A 12,701-nucleotide genomic window follows, 5' to 3' on the forward strand; every position below is an offset into this window, starting at 1 on the left:
TGAAATCCAACTGTGATATCAGGTTTCACAGACCTTCAAGAGACAGGAGACTACCTGGAGGGAGGGGGTTTCCTCACAATCTGGTGAGGAAGGAGAAATGAAAGTAAAAGAGAAGCGCCTGTCAGATCAGTTGTATGTGACAGAGGGTTAAACCTCATCTGCCACCTTTCAGCCCAAGTTTCCAACTTATCCAGATCCATCTGTAGCAGAATACTATCTTCTCTTGTATTAACTGCTTTACATAGTTTTGTATCATCTGCAAATATCGATATTTTACTGTGTAAACCTTCTACCAGATCATTAATGAATATGTTGAAGAGAACAGGTCCCAATACTGACCCCTGCGGTACCCCACTGGTCACAGCGACCCAGTTAGAGACTATACCATTTATAACCACCCTCTGCTTTCTATCACTAAGCCAGTTACTAACCCATTTACACACATTTTCCCCCAGACCAAGCATTCTCATTTTGTGTACCAACCTCTTGTGCGGCACGGTATCAAACGCTTTGGAAAAATCGAGATATACCACGTCCAATGACTCACCGTGGTCCAGCCTATAGCTTACCTCTTCATAAAAACTGATTAGATTGGTTTGACAGGAGCGATTTCTCATAAACCCATGCTGATATGGAGTTAAACAGTTATTCTCATTGAGATAATCCAGAATAACATCCCTCAGAAACCCTTCAAATATTTTACCAACAATAGAGGTTAGACTTACTGGCCTATAATTTCCAGGTTCACTTTTAGAGCCCTTTTTGAATATTGGCACCACATTTGCTATGCGCCAGTCCTGCGGAACAGACCCTGTCGCTATAGAGTCACTAAAAATAAGAAATAATGGTTTATCTATTACATTACTTAGTTCTCTTAGTACTCGTGGGTGTATGCCATCCGGACCCGGAGATTTATCTATTTTAATCTTATTTAGCCGGTTTCGCACCTCTTCTTGGGTTAGATTGGTGACCCTTAATATAGGGTTTTCATTGTTTCTTGGGATTTCACCTAGCATTTCATTTTCCACCGTGAATACCGTGGAGAAGAAGGTGTTTAATATGTTAATGAACAAACACAAAAAAATACCGCGCTATAACCGCCCCTCTGAGGAGGCTACTAGTGCATGAATACCCTATTGGTATATATAAGACCAACTGGCTGCGGGCCCAAAGTGAAAGTGAAAGTACAAATAAAGTGCAAGCTTATATTATGCCCCTAATTGGCACCTGGTTCCACAGCACAATCTAGCTCCAACAGTATTAATATTTACTCACATCTACCTGCTTAAGGGTAGAGAATTACCTACTTCAACCGCCGGGTTGATGAGGCTGGCGTGCAGGGGTCCCGTGGCGTTCCTATACAGCGGGTGGGGCGGAAGAAATGCTTTGGCCGCAGGGTGGATGTGACCGGCGTGCAGGGTTGCTGCGCCGCTCCGGATCAGCGGGTAGGACGGAGGAGGTGTGGGCGGTGCAGAGCCAGCGGCGCCCCGGCCGGTAGCGATACTGGATGCACGCAAGAAACAGGACGGTGGCCGATACCAGTCGGCCACTCGACCTGGCAGTGACGTCACTAGCTATGGAAGCAGCGAAGGGTCAGTTTCAACCAACGCGTTTCGAGGTGGGACGCACCTCTTCGTCAGGTGCGTCCCACCTCGAAACGCGTTGGTTGAAACTGACCCTTCGCTGCTTCCATAGCTAGTGACGTCACTGCCAGGTCGAGTGGCCGACTGGTATCGGCCACCGTCCTGTTTCTTGCGTGCATCCAGTATCGCTACCGGCCGGGGCGCCGCTGGCTCTGCACCGCCCACACCTCCTCCGTCCTACCCGCTGATCCGGAGCGGCGCAGCAACCCTGCACGCCGGTCACATCCACCCTGCGGCCAAAGCATTTCTTCCGCCCCACCCGCTGTATAGGAACGCCACGGGACCCCTGCACGCCAGCCTCATCAACCCGGCGGTTGAAGTAGGTAATTCTCTACCCTTAAGCAGGTAGATGTGAGTAAATATTAATACTGTTGGAGCTAGATTGTGCTGTGGAACCAGGTGCCAATTAGGGGCATAATATAAGCTTGCACTTTATTTGTACTTTCACTTTCACTTTGGGCCCGCAGCCAGTTGGTCTTATATATACCAATAGGGTATTCATGCACTAGTAGCCTCCTCAGAGGGGCGGTTATAGCGCGGTATTTTTTTGTGTTTGTTCATTGCTATTTAGTTTATTGACAGAGGTCGGCACAACCCCTGCCTAAGTACCAGCTGCTTTTCTGTAATTTTTATTTATTTGTTCTTTCCCTCTCTCCTCTTGGATTCATAGCAGTGCAGCGCCAGTGTGGTCATTGGTTGAGTATGTTTAATATGTTAGCTTTTTCCTCGTCATCTACAACCATTCTTTCCTCACTATTTTTTATGGGGCCTACATTTTCAGTTTTTATTCTTTTACTATTGATATAGTTGAAGAACAGTTTGGGATTAGTTTTACTCTCCTTAGCAATGTGCTTCTCTGTTTCCTTTTTGGCAGCTTTAATTAGTTTTTTAGATAAAGTATTTTTCTCCCTATAGTTTTTTAGAGCTTCAATGGTGCCATCCTGCTTTAGTAGTGCAAATGCTTTCTTTTTACTGTTAATTGCCTGTCTTACTTCTTTGTTTAGCCACATTGGGTTTTTCCTATTTCTAGTCCTTTTATTCCCACAAGGTATAAACCGCTTACACTGCCTATTTAGGATGTTCTTAAACATTTCCCATTTATTATCTGTATTCTCATTTCTGAGGATATTGTCCCAGTCTACCAGATTAAGGGCATCTCTAAGCTGTTCAAACTTTGCCTTCCTAAAGTTCAATGTTTTTGTGACTCCCTGACAAGTCCCCCTAGTGAAAGACAGGTGAAACTGCACAATATTGTGGTCGCTATTTCCTAAATGCCCAACCACCTGCAGATTTGTTATTCTGTCAGGTCTATTAGATAGTATTAGGTCTAAAAGTGCTGCTCCTCTGGTTGGATTCTGCACCAATTGTGAAAGATAATTTTTCTTGGTTATTAGCAGAAACCTGTTGCCTTTATGGGTTTCACAGGTTTCTGTTTCCCAGTTAATATCCGGGTAGTTAAAGTCCCCCATAACCAGGACCTCATTATGGGTTGCAGCTTCATCTATCTGCTTTAGAAGTAGACTTTCCATGGTTTCTGTTATATTTGGGGGTTTGTAACAGACCCCAATGAGAATTTTGTTACCATTTTTCCCTCCATGAATTTCGACCCATATGGACTCGACATCCTCATTCCCTTCGCTAATATCCTCCCTTAAAGTGGACTTTAGACAAGACTTTACATAGAGACAAACCCCTCCTCCTCTCCGATTTTTACGATCCTTTCTAAACAGACTGTAACCCTGTAAGTTAACTGCCCAGTCATAGCTTTCATCTAACCATGTCTCGGTTATTCCCACTATGTCAAAGTTACCTGTAGATATTTCTGCTTCTAGTTCTTCCATCTTGTTTGTCAGGCTTCTGGCATTTGCGAGCATGCAGTTTAGAGGATTTTGTTTTGTTCCAATCTCCTCACTGTGGATTGTTTTAGAAATGTTCTTACCTCCCTTCTAAGTATGTTTTCCGGGGTCGTCTTTGTTCGAGTCTAATGTTTTTCTTCCCGTCCCCTCTTCTTCTAGTTTAACGCCCTCCTGATGAGTGTAGCGAGTCTTCTGGCGAATGTGTGTTTCCCAGGTTTGTTGAGGTGTAGTCCGTCTCTGGCGAGGAGTCCATCATACCAGTAATTCACACCGTGGTCCAGGAATCCAAATCCTTGTTGTCTGCACCATCGTCTTAGCCAGTTGTTTGCATCAAGGATCCTGTTCCATCTCCTGGTGCCATGCCCGTCTACTGGAAGGATAGAAGAAAAAACTACCTGTGCATCCAGTTCCTTTACTTTCTTCCCCAACTCTTCAAAGTCCTTGCAGATTGTCGGTAGGTCCTTCCTTGCCGTGTCATTGGTGCCAACATGTATCAGAAGAAATGGGTGGACGTCCTTGGAGCTGAAGAGCTTTGGTATCCTATCGGTCACATCCTTGATCATCGCACCTGGAAGGCAGCATACTTCTCTTGCAGTTATGTCCGGTCTGCAGATGGCTGCTTCTGTGCCTCTCAGTAGTGAGTCTCCCACCACCACCACTCTTCGTTGCTTCTTGGCTGTACTTTTTGCTGTCACTTGTTGCTGTGTGCCCTTTTCTTTTTTGCTTGCTGGTATTGCTTCATTCTTAGGTGTGCCATCTTCATCCTCTACAAAGATTTGATATCAGTTCTTCAGTTGTGTGGTTGGTGATTTCTCCATGGTCTTCTTGCTTCTTTTGGTCACATGCTTCCACTCATCTGCTTTTGGAGGTTCTCTGACACTTTTTGCACCTTCTGTGACCAGTAGAGATGCTTCTGTTCTGTCTAGAAAGTCTTCATTCTCTTTGATGAGTTTCAAAGTTGCTATTCTTTCTTCCAGACCCCGCACCTTTTCTTCTAAAAGGGCCACTAGTCTACACTTCTGACAGGTGAAATTGGATTCTTCTTCTGGTCGATCTGTGAACATGTAGCACATGCTGCAGCTCACCATGTAGGTTGTCACATCTGCCATGTTGCTCCTAGATCCTGCTGACTTGCTGTGTGTTTTCCTTCTTGTGTAATCTACTCAGCCAAGCTCTCTTGCAATAATGTCCGACAGGCAAAAATTCACGCGCCGTAAGGCGCGCGGTTTGGTGATGCTTTTGAAGCAGCTGGTCCCGGCTGTACCCAACGATCTTCTAGCTTAGGGAGACTTCGCTTCTCCCAGAAGGCACCTGGAATATGCAAATTAGCCTCCTGAAGCTTGAATCCCTGGTTTGGTGATGCTTTTGAAGCAGCTGGTCCCGGCTGTACCCAACGATCTTCTAGCTTAGGGAGACTTCGCTTCTCCCAGAAGGCACCTGGAATATGCAAATTAGCCTCCTGAAGCTTGAATCCCTGGTTTGAAGAAACAGTATGGGGGAATGGGGGGCATGTATGAAGAAACAGTATGGGGGAATGGGGGGCATGTATGAAGAAACAGTATGGGGGAATGTGTGAGGAAACATTATGGAGGAATCAGGGCATGTATGAGAAAACAGTACTGGGGAATGGGGGGCATGTATGAGGAAACAGTACTGGGGAATGGGGGGCATGTATGAGGAAACTACTGGGGTATGGGGGGCATGTATGAGGAAACTACTGGGGTATGGGGGGCATGTATGAGGAAACAGTACTGGGGAATGGGGGGCATGTATGAGGAAACTACTGGGGTATGGGGGGCATGTATGAGAAAACAGTATGGGGGAATGGGGGGCATGTGTGAGGAAACTACTGGGGTATGGGGGGCATGTATGAGGAAACAGTACTGGGGAATGGGGGGCATGTATGAGGAAACTACTGGGGTATGGGGGGCATGTATGAGGAAACAGTATGGGGGAATGGGGGGCATGTATGAGGAAACTACTGGGGTATGGGGGGCATGTATGAGGAAACAGTATGGGGGAATGGGGGGCATGTATGAGGAAACTACTGGGGTATGGGGGGCATGTATGAGGAAACAGTACTGGGGAATGGGGGGCATATATGAGGAAACTACTGGGGTATGGGGGGAATGTATGAGGAAACAGTATGGGGGAATGGGGGGCATGTATGAGGAAACTACTGGGGTATGGGGGGCATGTATGAGGAAACAGTATGGGGGAATGGGGGGCATGTATGAGGAAACTACTGGGGTATGGGGGGCATGTATGAGGAAACAGTATGGGGGAATGGGGGGCATGTATGAGGAAACAGTACTGGGGAATGGGGGGCATGTATGAGGAAACAGTACTGGGGAATGGGGGCATGTGTGAGGAAACAGTATGGGGGAATGGGGGGCATGTATGAGGAAACAGTACTGGGGAATGGGGGGCATGTATGAGGAAACAGTACTGGGGAATGGGGGCATGTGTGAGGAAACAGTATGGGGGAATGGGGGGCATGTATGAGGAAACAGTATGGGGGAATGGGGGGCATGTATGAGGAAACAGTAATGGGGAATGGGGGCATGTATGAGGAAACAGTACTGGGGAATGGGGGGCATGTATGAGGAAACAGTATGGGGGAATGGGGGGCATGTATGAGGAAACAGTACTGGGGAATGGGGGGCATGTGTGAGGAAACAGTACTGGGGAATGGGGGCATGTGTGAGGAAACAGTATGGGGGAATGGGGGGCATGTATGAGGAAACAGTACTGGGGAATGGGGGGCATGTATGAGGAAACAGTACTGGGGAATGGGGGCATGTGTGAGGAAACAGTATGGGGGAATGGGGGGCATGTATGAGGAAACAGTACTGGGGAATGGGGGGCATGTATGAGGAAACAGTACTGGGGAATGGGGGCATGTGTGAGGAAACAGTATGGGGGAATGGGGGGCATGTATGAGGAAACAGTAATGGGGAATGGGGGCATGTATGAGGAAACAGTACTGGGGAATGGGGGGCATGTATGAGGAAACAGTATGGGGGAATGGGGGGCATGTATGAGGAAACAGTACTGGGGAATGGGGGGCATGTATGAGGAAACAGTACTGGGGAATGGGGGGCATGTATGAGGAAACAGTATGGGGGAATGGGGGGCATGTATGAGGAAACAGTATTGGGGTATGGGGGGCATGTATGAGGAAACAGTATGGGGGAATGGGGGGCATGTATGAGGAAACAGTACTGGGGAAGGGGGAGCATGTATGAGGAAACAGTATGGGGGAATGGGGGGCATGTATGAGGAAACAGTACTGGGGAATGGGGGGCATGTATGAGGAAACAGTATTGGGGTATGGGGGGCATGTATGAGGAAACAGTATTGGGGTATGGGGGGCATGTATGAGCAAACAGTACGGGGGTATGGGGGGCATGTATGAGGAAACAGTATTGGGGTATGGGGGGCATGTATGAGGAAACAGTACGGGGGTATGGGGGGCATGTATGAGGAAACAGTACTGGGGAATGGGGGGCATGTATGAGGAAACAGTATTGGGGAATGGTGGGCATGTATGAGGAAACAGTATTGGGGAATGGGGGGCATGTATGAGGAAACAGTACTGGGGAATGGGGGGCATGTATGAGGAAACAGTATGGGGGAATGGGGGGCATGTATGAGGAAACAGTACTGGGGAATGGGGGGCATGTATGAGGAAACTACTGGGGTATGGGGGGCATGTATGAGGAAACTACTGGGGTATGGGGGGCATGTATGAGGAAACAGTATGGGGGAATGGGGGGCATGTATGAGGAAACAGTATGGGGGAATGGGGGGCATGTATGAGGAAACTACTGGGGTATGGGGGGCATGTATGAGGAAACAGTACTGGGGAATGGGGGGCATGTATGAGGAAACTACTGGGGTATGGGGGGCATGTATGAGGAAACAGTATGGGGGAATGGGGGGCATGTATGAGGAAACAGTACTGGGGAATGGGGGGCATGTATGAGGAAACAGTACTGGGGAATGGGGGCATGTGTGAGGAAACAGTATGGGGGAATGGGGGGCATGTATGAGGAAACAGTAATGGGGAATGGGGGCATGTGTGAGGAAACAGTATGGGGGAATGGGGGGCATGTATGAGGAAACAGTACTGGGGAATGGGGGGCATGTATGAGGAAACAGTACTGGGGAATGGGGGCATGTGTGAGGAAACAGTATGGGGGAATGGGGGGCATGTATGAGGAAACAGTAATGGGGAATGGGGGCATGTATGAGGAAACAGTACTGGGGAATGGGGGGCATGTATGAGGAAACAGTATGGGGGAATGGGGGGCATGTATGAGGAAACAGTACTGGGGAATGGGGGGCATGTATGAGGAAACAGTACTGGGGAATGGGGGCATGTGTGAGGAAACAGTATGGGGGAATGGGGGGCATGTATGAGGAAACAGTATGGGGGAATGGGGGGCATGTATGAGGAAACAGTAATGGGGAATGGGGGCATGTATGAGGAAACAGTACTGGGGAATGGGGGGCATGTATGAGGAAACAGTATGGGGGAATGGGGGGCATGTATGAGGAAACAGTACTGGGGAATGGGGGGCATGTATGAGGAAACAGTACTGGGGAATGGGGGCATGTGTGAGGAAACAGTATGGGGGAATGGGGGGCATGTATGAGGAAACAGTACTGGGGAATGGGGGGCATGTATGAGGAAACAGTACTGGGGAATGGGGGCATGTGTGAGGAAACAGTATGGGGGAATGGGGGGCATGTATGAGGAAACAGTAATGGGGAATGGGGGCATGTATGAGGAAACAGTACTGGGGAATGGGGGGCATGTATGAGGAAACAGTATGGGGGAATGGGGGGCATGTATGAGGAAACAGTAATGGGGAATGGGGGCATGTATGAGGAAACAGTACTGGGGAATGGGGGGCATGTATGAGGAAACAGTATGGGGGAATGGGGGGCATGTATGAGGAAACAGTACTGGGGAATGGGGGGCATGTATGAGGAAACAGTACTGGGGAATGGGGGGCATGTATGAGGAAACAGTATGGGGGAATGGGGGGCATGTATGAGGAAACAGTACTGGGGAAGGGGGGGCATGTATGAGGAAACAGTACTGGGGAATGGGGGGCATGTATGAGGAAACAGTATTGGGGTATGGGGGGCATGTATGAGGAAACAGTATTGGGGTATGGGGGGCATGTATGAGCAAACAGTACGGGGGTATGGGGGGCATGTATGAGGAAACAGTATTGGGGTATGGGGGGCATGTATGAGGAAACAGTACGGGGGTATGGGGGGCATGTATGAGGAAACAGTACTGGGGAATGGGGGGCATGTATGAGGAAACAGTATTGGGGAATGGTGGGCATGTATGAGGAAACAGTATTGGGGAATGGGGGGCATGTATGAGGAAACAGTACTGGGGAATGGGGGGCATGTATGAGGAAACAGTATGGGGGAATGGGGGCATGTATGAGGAAACAGTACTGGGGAATGGGGGGCATGTATGAGGAAACAGTACTGGGGAATGGAGGCATGTATGAGGAAACAGTACTGGGGAATGGGGGGCATGTATGAGGAAACTACTGGGGTATGGGGGGCATGTATGAGGAAACTACTGGGGTATGGGGGGCATGTATGAGGAAACAGTATGGGGGAATGGGGGGCATGTATGAGGAAACAGTATGGGGGAATGGGGGGCATGTATGAGGAAACTACTGGGGTATGGGGGGCATGTATGAGGAAACAGTACTGGGGAATGGGGGGCATGTATGAGGAAACTACTGGGGTATGGGGGGCATGTATGAGGAAACAGTATGGGGGAATGGGGGGCATGTATGAGGAAACAGTATTGTGGTATGGGGGCATGTATGAGGAAACAGTACTGGGGAATGGGGGGCATGTATGAGGAAACAGTATTGGGGTATGGGGGGCATGTATGAGGAAACAGTATGGGGGAATGGGGGGCATGTATGAGGAAACAGTACTGGGGAATGGGGGCATGTGTGAGGAAACAGTATGGGGGAATGGGGGGCATGTATGAGGAAACAGTAATGGGGAATGGGGGCATGTGTGAGGAAACAGTATTGGGGTATGGGGGGCATGTATGAGGAAACAGTATGGGGGAATGGGGGGCATGTATGAGGAAACAGTACTGGGGAATGGGGGGCATGTATGAGGAAACAGTACTGGGGAATGGGGGGCATGTATGAGGAAACAGTATGGGGGAATGGGGGGCATGTATGAGGAAACAGTATTGGGGTATGGGGGGCATGTATGAGGAAACAGTATGGGGGAATGGGGGCATGTATGAGGAAACAGTACTGGGGAATGGGGGGCATGTATGAGGAAACAGTATGGGGGAATGGGGGGCATGTATGAGGAAACAGTACTGGGGAATGGGGGGCATGTATGAGGAAACAGTATTGGGGTATGGGGGGCATGTATGAGGAAACAGTATTGGGGTATGGGGGGCATGTATGAGGAAACAGTACGGGGGTATGGGGGGCATGTATGAGGAAACAGTACGGGGGTATGGGGGGCATGTATGAGGAAACAGTATTGGGGTATGGGGGGCATGTATGAGGAAACAGTACGGGGGTATGGGGGGCATGTATGAGGAAACAGTACTGGGGAATGGGGGGCATGTATGAGGAAACAGTATGGGGGAATGGGGGGCATGTATGAGGAAACAGTACTGGGGAATGGGGGGCATGTATGAGGAAACAGTATTGGGGAATGGTGGGCATGTATGAGGAAACAGTATTGGGGAATGGGGGGCATGTATGAGGAAACAGTATGGGGGAATGGGGGGCATGTATGAGGAAACAGTATGGGGGAATGGGGGGCATGTATGAGGAAACAGTACTGGGGAATGGGGGGCATGTATGAGGAAACAGTACTGGGGAATGGGGGGCATGTATGAGGAAACAGTATGGGGGAATGGGGGGCATGTATGAGGAAACAGTACTGGGGAATGGGGGGCATGTATGAGGAAACAGTACTGGGGAATGGGGGGCATGTATGAGGAAACAGTACTGGGGAATGGGGGCATGTGTGAGGAAACAGTATGGGGGAATGGGGGGCATGTATGAGGAAACAGTATGGGGGAATGGGGGCATGTATGAGGAAACAGTACTGGGGAATGGGGGGCATGTATGAGGAAACAGTACTGGGGAATGGGGGCATGTGTGAGGAAACAGTACTGGGGAATGGGGGCATGTGTGAGGAAACAGTACTGGGGAATGGGGGGCATGTATGAGGAAACAGTACTGGGGAATGGGGGACATGTATGAGGAAACAGTACTGGGGAATGGGGGCATGTATGAGGAAACAGTATGGGGGAATGGGGGCATGTATGAGGAAACAGTATGGGGGAATGGGGGGCATGTATGAGGAAACAGTATTGGGGAATGGGGGGCATGTATGAGGAAACAGTATTGGGGAATGGTGGGCATGTATGAGGAAACAGTATTGGGGAATGGGGGGCATGTATGAGGAAACAGTATTGGGGAATGGTGGGCATGTATGAGGAAACAGTATTGGGGAATGGTGGGCATGTATGAGGAAACAGTATTGGGGAATGGGGGGCATGTATGAGGAAACAGTACTGGGGAATGGGGGGCATGTATGAGGAAACAGTATTGGGGAATGGTGGGCATGTATGAGGAAACAGTACTGGGGTATGGGGGGCATGTATGTGGAAACAGTATGGGGGAATGGGGGCATGTATGAGGAAACAGTACTGGGGAATGGGGGGCATGTATGAGGAAACAGTATGGGGGAATGGGGGCATGTATGAGGAAACAGTACGGGGGTATGGTGGGCATGTATGAGGAAACAGTACTGGGGAATGGGGGCATGTGTGAGGAAACAGTATTGGGGAATGGGGGGCATGTATGTGGAAACAGTATGGGGGAATGGGGGCATGTATGAGGAAACAGTACTGGGGAATGGGGGGCATGTATGAGGAAACAGTACTGGGGAATGGGGGCATGTATGAGGAAACAGTACTGGGGAATGGGGGCATGTATGAGGAAACAGTATGGGGGAATGGGGGCATGTATGAGGAAACAGTACTGGGGAATGGGGGGCATGTATGAGGAAACAGTACTGGGGAATGGGGGCATGTATGAGGAAACAGTATGGGGGAATGGGGGCATGTATGAGGAAACAGTATGGGGGAATGGGGGGCATGTGTGAGGAAACAGTACTGGGGAATGGGGGGCATGTATGAGGAAACAGTACTGGGGAATGGGGGCATGTATGAGGAAACAGTACTGGGGAATGGGGGGCATGTATGAGGAAACAGTATTGGGGAATGGTGGGCATGTATGAGGAAACAGTATTGGGGAATGGGGGGCATGTATGTGGAAACAGTATGGGGGAATGGGGGCATGTATGAGGAAACAGTATGGGGGAATGGGGGCATGTATGAGGAAACAGTACGGGGGTATGGTGGGCATGTATGAGGAAACAGTACTGGGGAATGGGGGCATGTGTGAGGAAACAGTATGGGGGAATGGGGGGCATGTATGAGGAAACAGTACTGGGGAATGGGGGGCATGTATGAGGAAACAGTACTGGGGAATGGGGGGCATGTATGAGGAAACAGTATGGGGGAATGGGGGCATGTATGAGGAAACAGTATGGGGGAATGGGGGGCATGTATGAGGAAACAGTATGGGGGAATGGGGGGCATGTATGAGGAAACAGTACTGGGGAATGGGGGGCATGTATGAGGAAACAGTACTGGGGAATGGGGGCATGTGTGAGGAAACAGTATGGGGGAATGGGGGGCATGTATGAGGAAACAGTACTGGGGAATGGGGGCATGTATGAGGAAACAGTATGGGGGAATGGGGGGCATGTATGAGGAAACAGTACTGGGGAATGGGGGCATGTATGAGGAAACAGTATGGGGGAATGGGGGGCATGTATGAGGAAACAGTACTGGGGAATGGGGGGCATGTATGAGGAAACAGTACTGGGGAATGGGGGGCATGTATGAGGAAACAGTATGGGGGAATGGGGGGCATGTATGAGGAAACAGTATTGGGGTATGGGGGGCATGTATGAGGAAACAGTATGGGGGAATGGGGGGCATGTATGAGGAAACAGTATTGTGGTATGGGGGCATGTATGAGGAAACAGTACTGGGGAATGGGGGGCATGTATGAGGAAACAGTATTGGGGTATGGGGGGC

Source organism: Ranitomeya imitator, chromosome 1 (genome assembly GCF_032444005.1).
Source record: "Ranitomeya imitator isolate aRanImi1 chromosome 1, aRanImi1.pri, whole genome shotgun sequence".
Lineage (NCBI taxonomy): Eukaryota > Metazoa > Chordata > Amphibia > Anura > Dendrobatidae > Ranitomeya > Ranitomeya imitator.